The following is an 18,904-nucleotide window of genomic DNA, read 5'->3' on the forward strand; positions in this document are numbered from 1 at the left end:
AGCAGTCCTTGATTTGGAGTAGTGAATCGTTGCCGATCCACGGGGGTGGGAATGTCGCCGATGGCTCATATATTTATTTAAATTTATTACGATTTTTATTTTTATTAATTTTAATTATTTCGGTTTGTTTATATTTATTGTTTGTGAGCTACCTTAATGTTTACTTAAATTGTCTTATTTACCAATTGTATGATCATTGTTGTTTGGTTCATTTGTCCGTTAAGATTTTTTATATTGTTTTGTATTCCCTTTTGTTCATATTTGTTTACGAACTAATCGCACTTTTTGTCCCTAAATTATACTGCAGTATTTTCGTTCAGTTTATTTATTTGGAAATGAACTGTTGTAATAGTACATAAACAAAAAGAAATTTGTGGGCTCAGTAATAACTGGCTTTAGAATTAAAATTTAGTTTGTTGGGGATAATGACTGCGGTAAGTCGCTTAATGTATTTATAAGTTAGTTTTTTGTAATAAGTTCTATTTTTTAGAAATAAACGGTTGCTCAAGTATATGCATCATTAATTGTAAATTTGTGGTTCATTTATTTGAGACTGGTTAAATTCGCTGTCCTCAACATATAGGCTCAGGTCGCAGCCAGCGACACACTAGGAGATCGTTTCCTGGCTTGTGGTGACTACAACGCTAAGCATACATATTGGGGTTCCAGATTAATGAATTCCAAAGGCAGACAGCTGTACAGGACTCTAGTTTATCGAAAAAATTGCTTAGATTTTATATCACCGGGTCAGCCCACTTATTGGCCTTCTGATCCTAGAAAAATACCTGATCTAATAGATTTTGCCATATCAAAGAATATAAACAGAAACTCTATTACTGCAGAAATATCACATGAACTATCTTCTGATCATTCTCCCGTTATACTACACTACTACGGCCAATATCAATCATCTCATACTGAATGTAACATACAGTGTGAGGAAGATATCAATGATTGTATCAGAGACTTCAAGTCTCTAATCTTTTCGGCCTTGGATCACTCTAAGTGCCAAATTCCCCCTAATCCTAAAATGTGTATTTCTAATGCAGAAATTAATAGTCTCCTCCTCGAAAAGAGGAGATGTAGAAGAGATTGGCAACACAAAAGATCCCCTGCTGCTAAGCAGAGGCTGTCCATTGCAAGCAAGAAATTAAAAGGAAATTAGAGGATCGCAGAAATCGAAACTATATTGAAAGTTTAACCAGTACTAAGCACACAAACTTCTCCCTTTGGAAGGCAGCTAGGAATATTAAGCCACCGGTAGAGGGTCAAAGTCCGATAAGAAAATCTGATGGTTCCTGGGCACGTAGTAATGTGTTCCAACCAAACCCCCCATCAAATAATTTTGTATTGGGGGATTTACCTGTTCGGATAGGAACAGACTCCGAACTAATCAATGTTAGTATAGAAGATGTTCAGAGGATCATAAAGGACAATCTTAAACTAAGAAAATCTCCAGGTTATGATTTAATTACACCTTCCATGATTGGAAACCTACCAGATGTGGCAATTATTGTGCTCACAGTATTATTCAATGCGATCTTGTCTCTAGGAGTATTTCCGAATGATTGGAAAATCTCCCAAATTATAATGATACCCAAGCCAGGAAAGGATTTGACATTGGCATCATCCTACAGACCTATTGCCTTGCTTGTCTAAACTATTTGAGAGAATAATCCAAGGGAAAATTTTAACATTCTTAAATAGTCAAAACATTATCCCAGATCATCAATTCGGATTCCGTAAACATCACGAAACAATTGAGCAAGTTAACCGCCTAACTGGAGAGATACGAAAATCTTTCGAACTAAAAAAGTACTGTTCGGCAATATTTCTAGATGTTGCCCAGGCTTTTGACAAGGTATGGCATAAAGGTCTAATTCACAAGATTAAATGCCTACTGCCTTCTAGTACTCACAAAATACTAGAGACTTACCTATCGGATCGCTTGTTTAGGATAAAATGCGGCGATTATGTGACAAGCGACTATGCGATCAATGCTGGTGTACCTCAGGAAAGTGTTCTAGGACCAACCCTGTACTTGTTATACACCTCAGACTTGCCCGAGTCCGAAGAATTCTTCGGACCATTTCCACCTTTGCAGATGACACTGCAATTCTTAGTTCTCATGTGGACTTAAATGTAGCATCTAGAAACCTTGATAATTATCTCAGGCACGTGGAGACGTGGTTAAAAAATTGGAGAATACAAGTGAACGAAATTGAAAGCAAGCACATAACGTTTTCACTTAGGAGAGGAAATTGTCCACCAGTGACACTAAACAGTGTGAACATCCCACAGTCTGACCACGTTACATACCTTGGCATTCATTTAGATAGACATCTTACTTGGCGTTGGCACATAGAAGCCAAGCGGCTCCACATAAAACTAAAAGCTTCTAATTTACAGTCTTAAAACCAATTTGGACATACGGAATCCAATTATGGGGAACAGCAAGCAATACCAGTATAGATCTTATACAGAGGGCACAATCCAAAATTCTTAGAACCATGACGGGAGCTCCATGGTACATAAGAAACGAGAACATCCACAGAAACTTAGATGTACCATTGGTCAAAGATGAATTCAGAAAAACTCGTGAAGCTTATTTATCAAAATTACATCATCATCCGAACCAGCTCGCAAGGCTACTTACAGTAACTCAAGACAGCTCGAGGCTGCGTAGAGCTGATTTACCACTCATCTAATTTTCCAAATATGATTCTCCACTGAGAGAACAATAATTGTTTAGTTTTAAGATTTAATTACATATTGTAAGGCCTAGAAATTAAAGGCAGGAATAATATTATAATAAACGTATAAAAAAAAAAACTAAACGAAGATTTAGTGCAAAAATCTGCACTACAATTAATTAGTGCAAAATTTTAACCTGCAATCAAAAAAAGGCTGCATTAAACATACTATCACTCAATTTTCAAAAATGAGTAGTCATGAAATTGTTGAATCCAAATTCGAAAAATAAAAATTTTAAATATTTTTTGTTATTTTTAATGAAATATTAGTCTTAAGTTTTAAATTAGTGTACAGAAATAAACTTAAACCATTTTGAACTTAAAAATTTAGTGCACAATTTGTAGTATGCACTCAAATTAGTGCATACAAAAAAGTTGCAATAAACTGATGATTGCATTTTTTTAAATCAACTAATTTAATTTTGAGTGTAAAATTTTTTAACTCACTATCACTAATGTTTAGTGAGGCTGCTAATTTTCAACTCAGCACTAAATATGAACAAAATGATTGCACTAATTTTGAACTATCACTATGTATTAGTGCAAACTGCAAAATTAGTGCACTACCCCCATCTATGCCTGCGAATAGGTTAGCGGTATATGGATATATTTTAAGTAAAAATAAGCTCTTATTTTAATATTTCTCAAAATATGTTAATTTTGTTCCTAAATTTCATGTTCTAGTGGGCTGAGATACGTTAATGGCCTGGCGATTTTTGAATAACTTTGACAATTTTTAAACAATTATATGTGTTTTAAATCTTATTACAACGACAATTACGTAAACATTTCGATTCTTTTAAATTAAATTGCAAAGGTAGTTATTTAATGGCAAAATTTTTACAAAAACTGAAAAAATTGCATTTTTTCCCCCTTGTAAATGCACCTCAAAACTAAATCGCAAGTCGGCACGGGTTGCAATCATGATAGAAAGACAAAATTTCACATTTAACTATAGTTTTATATATATAAAAAAATAGAGGGTATGCGTTTCAAAATTCCAAAAAAAAAATTTTTTGGGACACTCTAATGTACATGTTCGCAAACACTAAAAACAGATGAAGGGAATGTGTTCTTTAAATGTACAGTACGAATAAGGTACGGTTTATTTTCGAACTCTGGTTATAATAGAAAAAAATTATCGAGCAAACCTCATAAGATATCTTGCAACCAGAAGTTACGCCCACACGAACACACTAACTTATTTAGTAAAAACACTCATTATAAGTAAATTAGATTACGTGCCATCCCTTTATGGGAAATATGCTAAAAGCAATTTAAATGCTATTAAAACAACTTATCACCAAACTGTTAGATCCAGCACTTAGCATTCCGTACAACACCAATACAAACTATATTAATCGAATCGGGTCTTCCATCAATGGCACAAAGAAGCAAAATACCGACTGTTACCAAAATTATTATCGTACAACAACTCTGTAATAGATGGTGATGTATCCAATGTAATATCCTCCAAAAAAGCTCCCTGAATTCAGTCAACTATTCATCAATGTATTAATAACAATGTAATAAATTATAAACAAAAACTAAGTTCATTTTATATAAGGCACCCAGCTTGGAAGTATGATAAAAATCTACATATGTGATATTTCTATATCAGCACACAAAAAACAAAACACCTCGTATGATATTTTCATACAACTTTTTTTATCAGTTCTTATCATCGTACACCCAAACCGAATGCCAATACATTTTTACAGATGCATCGAAAGACAAATGTAGTACTGCATATGCTGTAGTTGATAATGATAGTAACACACTTTCTATAGAAACTCTTTCAAACATTGCATCAATTTTCACTGCTGAAGCAGCTGGAATCTTGCAAGCTATATATGTACATTAGGGTGGCCCTTAATAAACGAAAGTTGGATTTTGGACATTCTCACCCCCCAGTTTGGTGAACATTAGTAAAAAAATCATCGTGAAAAAATTTTAGGTAAATCGGTTGGGGTTAAGACGTGCCGCAAGCCCTCTGAAGTTTTAAGATGAATTTACAAGTGGAAAAAATTAGTTTTTATAAAAATTTTGCCATTAAAAAATTACTTTTGCAATTTAATTTAAAAGAATCGAAATGTGTACGTAATTGTCGTTCTAATGAGACATAAGAAATATAAATTGGCCAAAAAATGTTAAAGTTATTAAAAATTCGCCAGGCCATTAACGTGTTTCAGGCAACTGGAACAAGAAAGGTAGGAACAAAATTAACATAAGGAGTGAGATCGAAAAATTCTTAACATACATATATGTTTATAAAAAAGAAACCACTAAACTTACAGCTTTAATTTTTTTTTTATTTGATTGAAATTATTATTACAATTTACAAAAAAAATTATTTTTATAGTTTTAATCACTAGTGATGAAATTTTGAACCTTTTTCGGAAACCCTTCCATTAACGTTTTTATAGTGCTTTCTGTCACTTTGCTCGAACATGTAGTCCATCTCCGTTTAAAATCTACCACACTTTTGGACACCTTTTTTGTACTCTTCAATTCTCTTTTAACAAGAGCCCAATATCTCTCCACTGGCCTTAGCTCCGGGCAGTTTGGAGGATTTGCCTCTCTTGGTACAAATACCACATTATTGTTCTTGTACCACTCAAGGGCTTGTTTGCCATAGTGACAGGATGCCAAGTCAGGCCAAAAATAAGTGGACACATTATGAAGTCTTATGAATGGAAGCAGCCTTTTTTGTAAACATTCCTTGATGTAAATTTCGGTATTTATAGAGCCCGTTGTAACAAATGAGTGGCTTCTTTTGCCGCAACTGCATATTGCTTGCCATACCAAGAACTTTCTGGGAAATTTTGTCTGCTTTTGGGTCCTAAACTTTTCTTCAACATTCCCTCGAGCATCAGCAACATAAAATTTTTGACCTGGAAGTTGCGAAAAATCTGCCAGAACATACGTTTCGTCATCCATTATGCAGCAAGAATATTTTTTTATAAAACTTGACTTCAATTTCCGTGCTCTGTTTTTGGCCTCTAAATTTTTAGTAGCGTTCCTGTCAGGAACTTTTTGAGCCTTGTATGTTTTTAAACCTGCATTAGCTTTAACTTTTCGTACCAAATAGTCCGAGCACTGAGCTAACCGGGCTGCTTTCCTACCGGATGTGTTGGGAGCTCTTTTGAAAATGCGTTCTATTTTTTTGGCTTTAGAAACATCATGTGGACCATTCCTTCTACCTGAACCAGGTTTTCTATCAACTGACAAGTTCTCCCGGTACTGTTTAATAACATTGGAAACAGTTTGACGGCAGACCTTTGTATGCTTGGCCAACTTTTTGTAAGACCAAGTTGGGTTTTGTTGAAAATATTTAATAATTTCAGTACGCACTTTTTTCTGGTCACTCATTTTAATCAGATTAACAAAAAAATTAATATAATTGACATTACACATAATAACTGACATGTTTTTCAAAGGTAACTTGATCAAAAAAAAATTCAAATAATACTTGGGTTAAAAAATGTAATGAAAAACGTGTGTTAAGAATTTTTCGATCTCACTCCTTATTTTGATAAATATTAAAATTAAAGCTCATTTTTACTTAAAATATGTCCATATTTACTTGTATATGAGTTTTTGTCTTCGTAGGATACCGCTAACCTATTCTTAGGTATGAACAAAAAAATAAATTTTTTTTAACGGCAGTTTCAAAACTCCATTTTCAAATTTTTAAAAATTTTGTTTAACAAATTTCAGAATTTTTTGATCATCTCATTGGGATTTATTAAGAATATAATAGGGAATAAAAATGTGAAAAAATTTATGAAAATATCTCTTATAGTTTTTCCGTACCTGCGATTTAAATTTTGAAATTTTCGAGAAAAACCAATTATTTGGCAATTTTTAGGCGAATGAGCTCTATTTCCTTACTGTTATGAATTTTAAGCAAAACTTATACAGAATATTATAGTCCATATAATTCTAAATATACTCTGGCACTTTTAATAAAATCGGAAAACGTTAACCCTTAAATCGTGAAGGTCAAATGTCAAATTTTTCAATATTTGGAATTTCTCTTGGAATCCAACTTTCGTTTATTAAGGGCCACCCTAATGTGCATTGCTAGCAAATTTAAGAAAAATACGATAATATTTTCAGACAGTCTATCGGTTATATCGACTATACAAAACCCAACAAACAGGGTATTCAATTAATCGGGATTCTAGTTTAATCGGTTAATCGAGCAAATAATTAATCGAGGTTTAGATTTATTCGGTTAATAATCGGTTAATTTAAAATTATTCGATTAACCGAATAATTTCTATTTTAATTTTAAATTGAAAATACAACAACGAATTTTGTGAACAAAAACATAAAAAACGGCAAATAAGGTATTTGAGATAATTTTTGTGAACATATCGCCTATTTGCTGCAACAACGTCATAACTCAAAATCCGTGTTTTTTGAACTGAGTAATACAAAATTATCAGTTTTCAAAAAAAGTCAATTATTTTTTGTATGAGAGTTTTTTTTTTTGTAAACATCAAAATTAAAATTCATGTTTTCTCGTATATTTGATAAGTAAAAATTTGTTTAAAATTTATTTAAGAAATAGTAAAATGTCATAAAACATTCAAAGGCGTTTTTATCGAAACAACTTTTTTTAATTATGACGTTGTTGCAGCAAATGAGCGATGTGTGAGTTTTTAGGGTTTTAGTGAGATCTTCTGAAATAATCTTTTATAAAAAGAATATAATTTAAACGATTTTTTTCTTTAGATTTAATAATTTAATAGTTTCGTTTAGTTATGATAAAAGACTCATTTCAAAAAAAAAGTTTCGTCTATACATGTAAATACAAAGTTTCAAAGACTGCAAATTAAATATGTGAGTTGTTATACATACTCACTAATCATGTTTATTGGATGTTCCAAAAATATCTAATTTTAATTGAAAGGGAAAAATAAATACAAAAGAATTGTTTAAAGTGCAAAAAAAGGAATTTCGGTTAATCGACACAAATTAATCGGTTTATTTGTTATTTGAAAATCGGCAATTTTAAATTATTATATTACTAGAAATTAAAATATTACTAGATTTTGCTATACAATTAAAAGAATTGTGAAAATTCAGTACTTTTATTTAAACTTCAAATATTTTATGTTTCTAGTTTGAACAGAAAATATTTTTCACGGCGAACAAGAAAACAGCTGAATTTGGTCAAACAAATTTATTTGCCGATAAGAAAACTTTTTTGTACTGTGACCAGTGTGTGACCACTAAACAGCAAATATTTCCCTATATTTTGGGTAATATCAGCTGTTGTATCATGTGTAATCGCAAAAGTAGTGTTGCTATATCTTAAGTGAAAAATCGCTACATAATGAAAACAAATCGTGAAAGAACTCAAGCTTGAACAATTTAATAATATAATTATTAAATGTTTATATACTAAATTATATTACTATCAACGTATTAAAATATGTACATACTTAATGTATACAAAATATCCCTAATATAATAAATAATTTTGAAATTTGATTGTATTTGTTTGGATTTTTAACTAAAAATCGGTTTATTCAAACAAAACGAATATTACTATGATAAAATTACCAATAATCAAATAAAAAAAAATATATATTTTTAAAATGTTGAAACCAATATACAAGTAGTCCGACTCTGACAGCAGTACCTAACTCTATATTTGTGTTAGTAACAAAAATGTATATTTTTCACCAGCCACACAGAGCTCCATATAAATGTTTTAAATTATAACTTGTTTGAATTTCATATGATTTTCAATACGGAAAATTTAAACTGTTAAACTTAAATAGTTTAAATTCTACTACAAAATGTCAAAAATTAATTTAAAAAAATGTTTTTTTACATTGTGCAAATTGGACGTGTTTCAGAAATGAAAATGAGCTAGAAGTGTTAAACAAAATTATAAAATTCTGTGTGTTAACGTGAATTGAACTATATTTAATCTACAATTTTTGTATTAAATTTCGAGACATTTGATGTGTTTACAATTCTCACAAGGGTGTTGAATTCACACGGTATCCATATATGTATGTGAGTGAGTAATATTGAAAAATAGAGAGTCAGACTACTTGTTATACTTTGGTTGAAAAAAGAAATTCATAATTGAAATGATCTTTTTTATTTAATATTATTAATCGAACATGAGTTCTTCCAAACTTTATTCATTCAGAATAAGAATATTTTTCTATGATAACAAAATCAGAAAAGTAAAAAATACTATTAGACATATTCTTCTGCAGTAAAAAAATTAAACATATCATACTGTTTAATTGCAATCAAATCATAATATTTATGTATGTCTAAACTGTTTTCTTTGATTTTCAATTCAATCTGTACAAATACAATAAATATTCAATACATTTTGAGGAAAGTATAAAAAATAACCAAACATCATACTGTGAACGTATAAAAATATAAATCTCTAAAGTGTTAATATGCACAGATAGCACTGATAATATAACCTTGATATGGATACCGTCACATATATGCATAAAAGGAAATGAGCTTGCCGACGTAGCCGCTAAACAATTACTGCATACTCCACAAATTTATGAAACTCCTTGCTTTCCAAAATTAATTACCAATGTATATAAGTCATATTATTTTGATAACTTACAACATCAATGGCAAAACTCTTATTCCTTCCTAAGTCTTCACAATCATAGTATCAATAGGCCAAAATATCACATAAACCTCAATCGAGAAGTTTGCAAACAATGGCGAGAATGAGAGTTGGAAAGGCTTTACTTAATGTGAAAAGAATTTCGGCCGTATAATGTACTTATATTCTTTTATTTCCTTAAAATTTAAATTACATTCATTTAATAAATTGGTTATATCTGGCAAAAATTCTAAATCTAAACATTCTTTATTTTGTTCTTATTTTAAGTGTTTGACATTATGTTTGCTGGGTAGCTCTCTCACCAATACATCTTCATTTTTATTTTTGAACATCACTGATATAAACAGAACATCAACGAAATTTAAACCTATATCCTCGCATTATAGTCATCGTTACCTTGCGCTATAATTTTTAATATTTTATAAATTTATTTGTAAAATATGTTGTAAATAAATAAAAAATATAAATCGCATAAAAATTCAAAAATCGCAACATAGACTTCATGTCTTCAATTAGTTTTTCTCCCATATGTCATTCTAGGCTGAATAACTTTAATGTGAATAAGAAGAAGACATTAATTGATGCAATTTTTTTAGTGAAAATAATTTAAATAAATGTTCACGAAATATTGAATATGTATTTATGTTTTTAAAAAAAATAGTGAAATTGTGTCTTTAATTTAGTACCAAAATTTAATTAATCGCCTCTCATTTTTCCGGCGTGCTGAGTAATCAATTATCTGTTTTTGCTCTATTTGATCAAACATTAATTTCATGAAAGTATTTGATTTAGTGTGACCACACGGTAAATATATTTACTTATTCTTTTTCGCAGCAGTTTGGTCAAAAAAAGGGAAAAATTAAATTCACTATATCATAACAAAATTCAATAAAACTTTAATAAAGTAATTGCTTTACAATTCGAAACAAGTGCTTTAACTTTAAAAAGATTTGCAAGATCAAATTATATATTTTTTAGGCATTATATATTCATTTAGGCTAGTGGTGACACTATGTTCACATTAAATATTTTGTTTGTTTAGAAGTGCAATCATGAACGAACTTTAACATACAAGAAAACATGAAATGAAAAATTACTATCAACCACATTATTCCCAAATAAACCCAGATTTAGAGAAAGTAATATACCCAGCAGATGTCCCGTTTACATATGGGTCACACAATTTTCACACACCAACACCTTATTAATAATCTCCATGAGCACCAAAAGTTTCCACCACAGTCAGAGGATTTGGTATGGGCCCGTGAGGAAGCGGTGGATTGTATAGACAATGTTTTTTATTTTATTTTTATTTATTTCATTAGTAATACATGTGGCCTATTGGCCAATAAAAATAATATTACCAGTATTTATATATACTATGAGGCAAATGAAAAACTTAAAATATTTGTTTACATAACAAAGAGAGATCAATATAACATCTAAAACATTTTAACGACTCCAATACACATATGAAAATATAATCCAAATTAAAATATTGTCCAATTAATTATTGACTACAGTGTTGTCAAATTGAGAAATTCAGTAAGTCTTCGTTTAAACGTTGCCAAAGACATAGCAAAAGAACGTAAACTTATTGGCAAGCAATTCCACAAAATGGTTTGTTGGTGTTGGAACCAGCATATGTGAAAAGTGGCCTTGTAACAATGGAGGCCCTCGTTGAACAGAGCAACGACGGAATGGTTCCTTTTGGAGTGCTTGGTGAAAAGATCATCAGGCCGGGTTCCAAAATGGGTGAAGGTACTTCAGCAGAGGCAGTAAATAATTTTGAGAAAGATACTGCCAATGAATTCGTCAAAGAAACGCATGAATTCGATCGGAGGCGAATTAAAATGACAAACGACAAAATGAAAACCAGATATAGACCACGACGTAATAAAGGTTTGTCTTCCAAACTACTAGCAACTGCCAGCTACATTCATCGGGTTTATAAACATTTCCATCAGTAGAAGTTCTATCAACAATGTTTATAACATACGGTTGATTAGCACTGTTTATAAGTATGGCAACACTAACTGTTAACATTAACTTCGAAAGCTCTAGAATTCGAATATAGTAGTTGTCCGTTAAGCCTCTCTGTTCATATTTGCGAAAAATTATGTTTTTTCATGCGAAAAATTTGATATGCTGTTTGACAGCTAGCTGTTAGTTTTAATTTCGTGCGAAAGAAGTGCTGCATATGTTATTTCGTGTGGAAAAATAAGGTTGCCAGATGTATTTCACATGTTTTCCACAATAAAAACAGAGTACCGCTTTTGCGAAATTATTTCGCATATATTTCATTCCAAATATTTTAGCATTTCGCACGAAATTTTGAACAGAGTACCTAGCTTTAAGATCGTTGTAGAATGTTCACGAGAAATGGCGTGTGTATAAATTGTGGCAGAGGTTGCAGTCGATAGTTAGTTCATGCCATGATTCAAATATACAAGGTTACTCCACTTCTCTCTCACACAAATATTTTTGAAGTTTATTGAAATTATTTGAAATTAGTTTTTTGTAAACAATAAAAAAAATCGTTGCCACATATGGAAAAAGGGATATAACGTTTAAGAAATTTTTAATTTTAATGTGTAATTTATATTAATTCATAAAAGATACATATTTAATGAATTTGTTTTCTTTTGTTCACCATCCAGATTTTGTAAAATCAAAAACATTGTTTAACCGACCATTTAAACTGACCTTAGAGAATATTGCTTCGTTCATACATCTATGTCCATGTTGAAATAAACGTTAAAGAATTCATTTTAACATGTACTTTTATAAATTTTAGAATAAATTATATAAAAGTTTTATTATACCCCTCACCATAAGAAGGTTATACATAAGTTAGCTATTCGCTTTGTAATCTATATACATATATAAAAATGAAATGGTCCATGTATGTAATGCCATCAAGTGAGAACGGCTGGAGCCATTTGGGTGATTTTTTTTTATTCGATTCGAAATTTTCAGGAGATTGTTTGTAAAGAAAAAAAATTAAAAAATTACGGCTAAAACCGGCTTTTTTGAGTCCAGTCAACTGTAATAAAAAAGCCCCTAAAGTATGCAGTACACATTTAGATATTTTATTTGCAAATAAATAAGAACAGGCAGGGTTGGAGAAACTTGACGAACTAACATTAGTAAATGCTACCGGGCGAAGCCGGGGAGGTCAACTTGTTTTATAATATATATTAATTTGTCTGGAAAAGGGGAGGCGTAGTCCGTCAGAGAGTTTGTCCGTCCGTTTGTAGAAATAAACTTTTATTTCTACAGTGATAACGGGATTTCACCGAATCTTGCTGGCAGCTTTTTTGAATCATACTAGAACCAGAGGAAGTATTCTTGATAAATTCGCAGACGACCATTATGATGGGGTATCTCTCAGGCTTCGACGTATTTAACAATATGATACATGTCCATCTTAATGAAGAGAGACTATTGTTTATTTGGTTGCAAAACAAATCAAAATCTTACACAATTTGGTTCGGTTTCTTGCCATCTGTAGCATTTTGTGTCTTTTCTTTCTTGGAGTCTGTGTAAAGGATATTTACCTTTCCAATGGTACACATAGTTTTTTGTTTTTTATTTTAAAATTATTTAAAAAACAAATTTCTTTAGTTTAATTTTTTTGCTTTTGTTTCTATTTTATTTTTAAATAAACAAAAAATGGGATTTTATAAATGAATACGGTAGCACGATTTTTTATAATTCCAATAAACGTCAGAACGTTAATATGGCGACAAAAAGAGAAAGTGGGACTACCTTGTATTTTTGTATCATGGTTCATGCTAGACTCTGTGTAAATAAACATCAATTGTGTGCCTTAAAGTCTGCTGTATTTCCCAGTGAATTCGTGTACATTATAAAGTGTGTCTGTATTTCTGCGAATTTATAAACGTCTATAAAAACACTGAATGACTACTTAATTCTGTTGTTGTTGTACATTTGAATAATTAAAGAGTTGTTACAATTTTTGAACTACTAAACGGCTTTTATATGCAATCAAAAGTATCCGGTTTATTTAAAGGAAATAAACCCCCATTTTTAAAAGGTAAGAACGTAACAATGGCCCATAATCATAGTCAAACACTAAAGTCGGTTCTTTTTAAAATCAACTTTTAAATAAAAACCTGCTTTTTATTAATTTGCAACCATAGTCAAAATTAAAGTATGTTTTAAATTGAACCGACTTTAACTGCGTGCCACCGCAAATGTAGAAAATGTTTTCATACAATATACAACAAAAAACAGACAAGTGGCAACGCTGAACAGCTGACATACAAAATTAAAAAAAAAAACTAAAAAACGTAAACTAAGCGGTGGATCACTTGGCTCATGGGTCGATGAAGAATGCAGCAAATTGTGCGTCATCGTGTGAACTGCAGGACACATGAACATCGACATTTTGAACGCATATCGCAGTCCATGCTGTAAGGTACTTTAATTTATAATTAGAGTGCTGCTTGTACTACATATGGTTGAGGGTTGTAAGACTATGCTAAATAAGTTGCTTTAAAAATATTTTATATATTTAATATGTAAAATTTTTAAAAGCATATGTTGTATAATTAGATATTTTATTGAATATATTCATAATACTAAAAGTTAAAGATACAAAACCTCTAACGAATAAAATCAGAGTATTTAATTATATATTTTATATTCTTTTTTTTAATGAGGAAGGTCTAGCATAAAATATTTTTTTATGAAACTAGGATTGCCTCTCTATTAAAAAGATTTTTTTTTTATTCAAACAGAAAATAAAAGAAATGATTTTTATTTGTGGTTTTGATATTTTATGATTTAAAAATTTTTTTTATTACAACCTCAACTCATATGGGATTATCCCCTGAATTTAAGCATATTAATGAGGGGAGGAAAAGAAACTAACAAGGATTTTCTTAGTAGCGGCGAGCGAAAAGAAAATAGTTCAGCACTAAGTCACTTTGTCTTTATGGCAAATGTGAGATGCAGTGTATGGAATGTCAAATTTCTAGTATGAGAAATTAACGATTTAAGTCCTTCTTAAATGAGACCATTTACCCAAAGAGGGTGCCAGGCCAGGTAAACTCCATCTAAAACTAAATGTAACCATGATACCGATAGTAAACAAGTACCGTGAGGGAAAGTTGAAAAGAACTCTGAATAGAGAGTTAAATAGTACGTGAAGCTGCTTAGAGGTTAAGCCCGATAAACCTGAATATTATGGAAAATTCATCTTTATGATTTTAATATTTATAATATTATAATAATGGTGTGCATTTATTCTATAAAGGACATTGTAATCTATTAACATAAATATATTTATCATAAGATCATTTGCTTAAGTTTATTCAAATTATTTGATAGATGTATTATATATAGTGCTTAAATATTTATATTTTATAATAGCATATTGATCATTGATCTTTATGTTTATTATATGCACTTATATGATTAACAATGCGAAAGATTCAGGATACCTTCGGGAACATATTTGCAAGTTATTGGGAATAAAAACCTAATAGCGTAATTAACATAACTTTATTTAATGGGATTAGTTTTTAACCTATTTATAGTCTATTAATTCAATCCCGGGGCGTTCTATACAGTTATGTATAATAGTATATATATTATTTATACCTCTAACTAGAGCGTACCTTGAGCATATATGCTGTGACCCGAAAGATGGTGAACTATACTTGATCAGGTTGAAGTCAGGGGAAACCCTGATGGATGACCGAAACAGTTCTGACGTGCAAATCGATTGTCAGAATTGAGTATAGGGGCGAAAGACCAATCGAACCATCTAGTAGCTGGTTCCCTCCGAAGTTTCCCTCAGGATAGCTGGTGCATTTAAAAATTATGTAAAATAATCTTATCTGGTAAAGCGAATGATTAGAGGCCTTAGGGTCGAAACGATCTTAACCTATTCTCAAACTTTAAATGGGTAAGAACCTCACCTTTCTTGGTATGAAGGTAGTGGTTGTGATATAATGTGCCCAGTGGGCCACTTTTGGTAAGCAGAACTGGCGCTGTGGGATGAACCAAACGTAATGTTACGGTGCCCAAATTATGTTCAATTTTTTAATATTCTCGAATATTCTCAAATATCGCAATCAAAGGTGAATTGGTTTTTCCAGATTTTTTCGGAATTACCAAGGAAATTTTGGTTTGAGTCTTCAAAACTGGAAAGCAAATATATAAAAATTATAAATCGCCTGTTTACTGGCCATAGCTATGGTAAAACCTACTAGAAACTAATTCATACTGAACAAACGGATACCTGTGACACCTGTCAGGTACGCCAAACAGATAATCATGTAATTTTTGACTGTAGCAAGTATGCAAACTTCGTCTTTTTCGTCAAATTTCGTCTTTTTTGATAAGTATAATAACCTGCTAGATCTCCTCAAAGATAAAGATATTGATGTCCTCAAAATGCTTGTGGACTTCATTAAAGATGCAGATATTCAGCTTTAATGGATAAATTCAAATATAAAATTTTTGTTGTATCGCTCTTTTTGTTTTTTGGTCATACGTGGCCTTGCCACATCTCAAAACACCACCAAATGTGACATTTAAAATGTTATGTATACACTTTAAAGACAGCAACACATCGTGAAGAATGAAATAAAATAAGTTAGCACTGGCATATAAACATATGTTTAGCCATTAAACACAGTCAAAAAAAAACAATAAAAGTAACCGGGACATCTAAAGAAAGAAAGAAAGTTGTTTGTTGTGGAAAAATGGAAAAGATAAGATTAATTAATAATAATTACGATATTTTGGTACTAATTTTATTGATAACTGTTCAATAATTGCAAACTCTCTACCAATATCTTGTAACTTAAACATTTTTTTACTTTGTGACGAACTTTTTCACTCGTCGAAGAACAGCTGATGCTGTTGTTAAACGAGTTAAAAACAACTTCAGATAGTTTTATATTTAATACTTTAACTTGTCTATGATAGCCCTAAAGTCAACTCTTAAGTAAAGTCGAGTTTAATTCTCTTAAAATGTACTTTATTTTTGACTATGATTATGGGCCAATATATTTAATTATTTTATTTAATAGTTTTTATTAGCCATTAATGGCCCCTAAGGCTTGGTTATATAAATTGAAGATAAATAAATATAATATTTATTATACAGTGACTCTCATTAATATTCGGTTTTTATATATCAGTTTCTGAAATCCGAAAATTCTTACTGAATGTAATGACATCTTATTAATGTTAATTTTTTTTATCTAAAGGTATAGAGGTTTAGAGCTCACTTTACACCAATTGGTTTTAATTAATATTGAGTGAATCTATTTTAAAATAATAAGAAACTAAAATACTACAGAAATGCATGCTTCATTAATATTCGGTTTTTTAGTTTTTACATAAAATTCACCGCTGTAAATCTGCATATTTACATAAATTATTTGTAAAATTGGGATACACGCATTAATTAACATCAAACAATGTTAGCTGAATAAACTCGTCATTCTCAAGTTTTTTTTATAAAAGCCGCGGTGGGTCGAAAAGGAAAAAATTCTTCGTTAGATCAAATAAAATCAGTGATTTTCATTACAAAAAGGAAAAAAATAAATATATTGCTGAAATATTGAATATGAAGCCGAATGCTGTCGGTGACATTATTCGAAGCTATAAAAACCAGGATCGAATTGATTTAAAAAAAACAATCTGGACAGCCAAAAAAGCTTGCCGAGGTGGAAGAGCTCCGTTTTGTTAGAAAAATCAAGGCTAACCCACGCTTCAGTGCCCCCAAAATTGTTACTGAAGTTAAGGCGGAATTTGGAAAGACAGTTTCAGAAGCAACAATAAGTCACACCATTAAAAAAAGGGTTCAATGCTCAAAAAAAAAACCGTTCGTGAATTTAATGTTTTTTTTCGGGCAATACGGCCGTTTAATACTCGGTTCAAATTTACTAAGGAACTTATAAAAAACCATGTAAATTGGTGGGAAGGCGTAATTTTCTCGATGAAATCTAATTTAACTTATTTGGAAGTGATATAAAAACTATGGGGTAGTGGAAGCCGAATTAGGAGTTATAAGGAACAAATATTACTCCAATAGTTGAGCATGGAGGAAGAAGTGTAATGGTTTGGGGTTGCATATCAACGAAAGGGGTTGGGAAATAATAATCTGCAGAAAAAATAGGAATTGCAAGAACTTTTGAATTATAGTTCAAAGCATAAAGCCCATGATATTCGTGAGTGGTTGCTTTATAATTGTCCAAAAGCGATTAATACGCCTGCTCAGTCCGAAGACATGAAACCCAAAAAAATTTATGGTATTATTTCCCGTTCCTTTGAAAAACGATCTCAAAAAAAGCTGCAGGAAGAATGGTATAAAATCTGTGTTGATTACTTAGAAAAAATTATTTATAACATGCCAAATAATTTTTCTGAGGTTATAAGAAATAAAGGCCTAGCCAACCATATATTACATAATTTATTTGTTTAAATTTTTATTTAAACAATAATGTTATATGTACTAAAAAACCGAATATTAATGAAGTGTTGTAATAAAGTCGTTTCACTTTATTATGGGGTTTGAGGATTTTTATATTTATTTATTCTGAGTCAAATAAGGCAGTCAATCGCCAGTATTTGTCTTCAGATCTGCTAGTCACAGTAGTCCACAAAGGTCTTCCTGCGTCTTAGCAATTTTGTTTAGTTATTAAAACAAATATAATTTTCTTTATTCAATGACTATCGCTTTTAGAATGGCACATACTTGTTATTACAATGAGCTTACTTGATTCTAGCAAAATTACAAAAGTCGTCTAGTATAAAGAATAAACAATTATTACAAAAACAAATTAATAGGAATTACAATGAGAGCAAGAGCAAGTGATAATAATTAGTCTCTTTTAGTGATGAACATTAATATTGATTATTGATTACATTATTGTGGTTACATCGTTAGGGTGTACATTATAATATTAAATAGATCAAGTAAGTTTACATAAAATAAGTGATATTAAAATAATCACAATACAAATAATGAAAATATAAAAATATATGTGTAATAAAGAAGAATGATCAAATATAATAAAAACAATGATAAGGTTAAATGAAAATAAAAATAATGTCAGATACAATTCAGGCTGTTACAACCTCCCCCTCTGGTGGATTAGTCGTCTCGATAATGCAACCATGATTTTAATTTCTTCGATTTTCCTCAAGCCGCAATGATTTTCTTAGGGTTATTGGATGATTACTGTTGTTTTGCTGCTTGTTGCTATGTTGTTGAGTTGCATGGTTGTTGTGTTGTTTGGTCGTTGTGTTGCTTGGTTGTTTTGTTGTTGTGTTGCTTGGTTGTTTTGTTGTTGTGTTGTTTGGTTGTTTTGTTGTTGTGTTGTTTGGTTGTTTTGTTGTTTGGTTGTTGTGTTGTTTGGTTGTTGTGTTGTTTATTATTACTTGGTCGACCTCGTTTACGAATTGGATATATTGGATTTTCTGAATCGCCTTCATATGGAGTTAAATCTGATGTATGTAGTGTTGCTAATGG

The 18,904-nt window shown here is 30.8% G+C and overlaps 1 protein-coding gene and 1 pseudogene across 1 annotated transcript in view; both read left to right on the forward strand.

Annotated features, from left to right (window-relative positions):
• Positions 1-18,904, forward strand: part of Dok (docking protein homolog) — a 175,149-nt gene that overhangs the window by 147,007 nt on the left and 9,238 nt on the right. The window lies entirely within an intron of this gene.
• LOC135959328 (5.8S ribosomal RNA) lies at positions 13,702-13,881 on the forward strand (annotated as a pseudogene).

Source organism: Calliphora vicina, chromosome 4 (genome assembly GCF_958450345.1).
Source record: "Calliphora vicina chromosome 4, idCalVici1.1, whole genome shotgun sequence".
NCBI lineage: Eukaryota > Metazoa > Arthropoda > Insecta > Diptera > Calliphoridae > Calliphora > Calliphora vicina.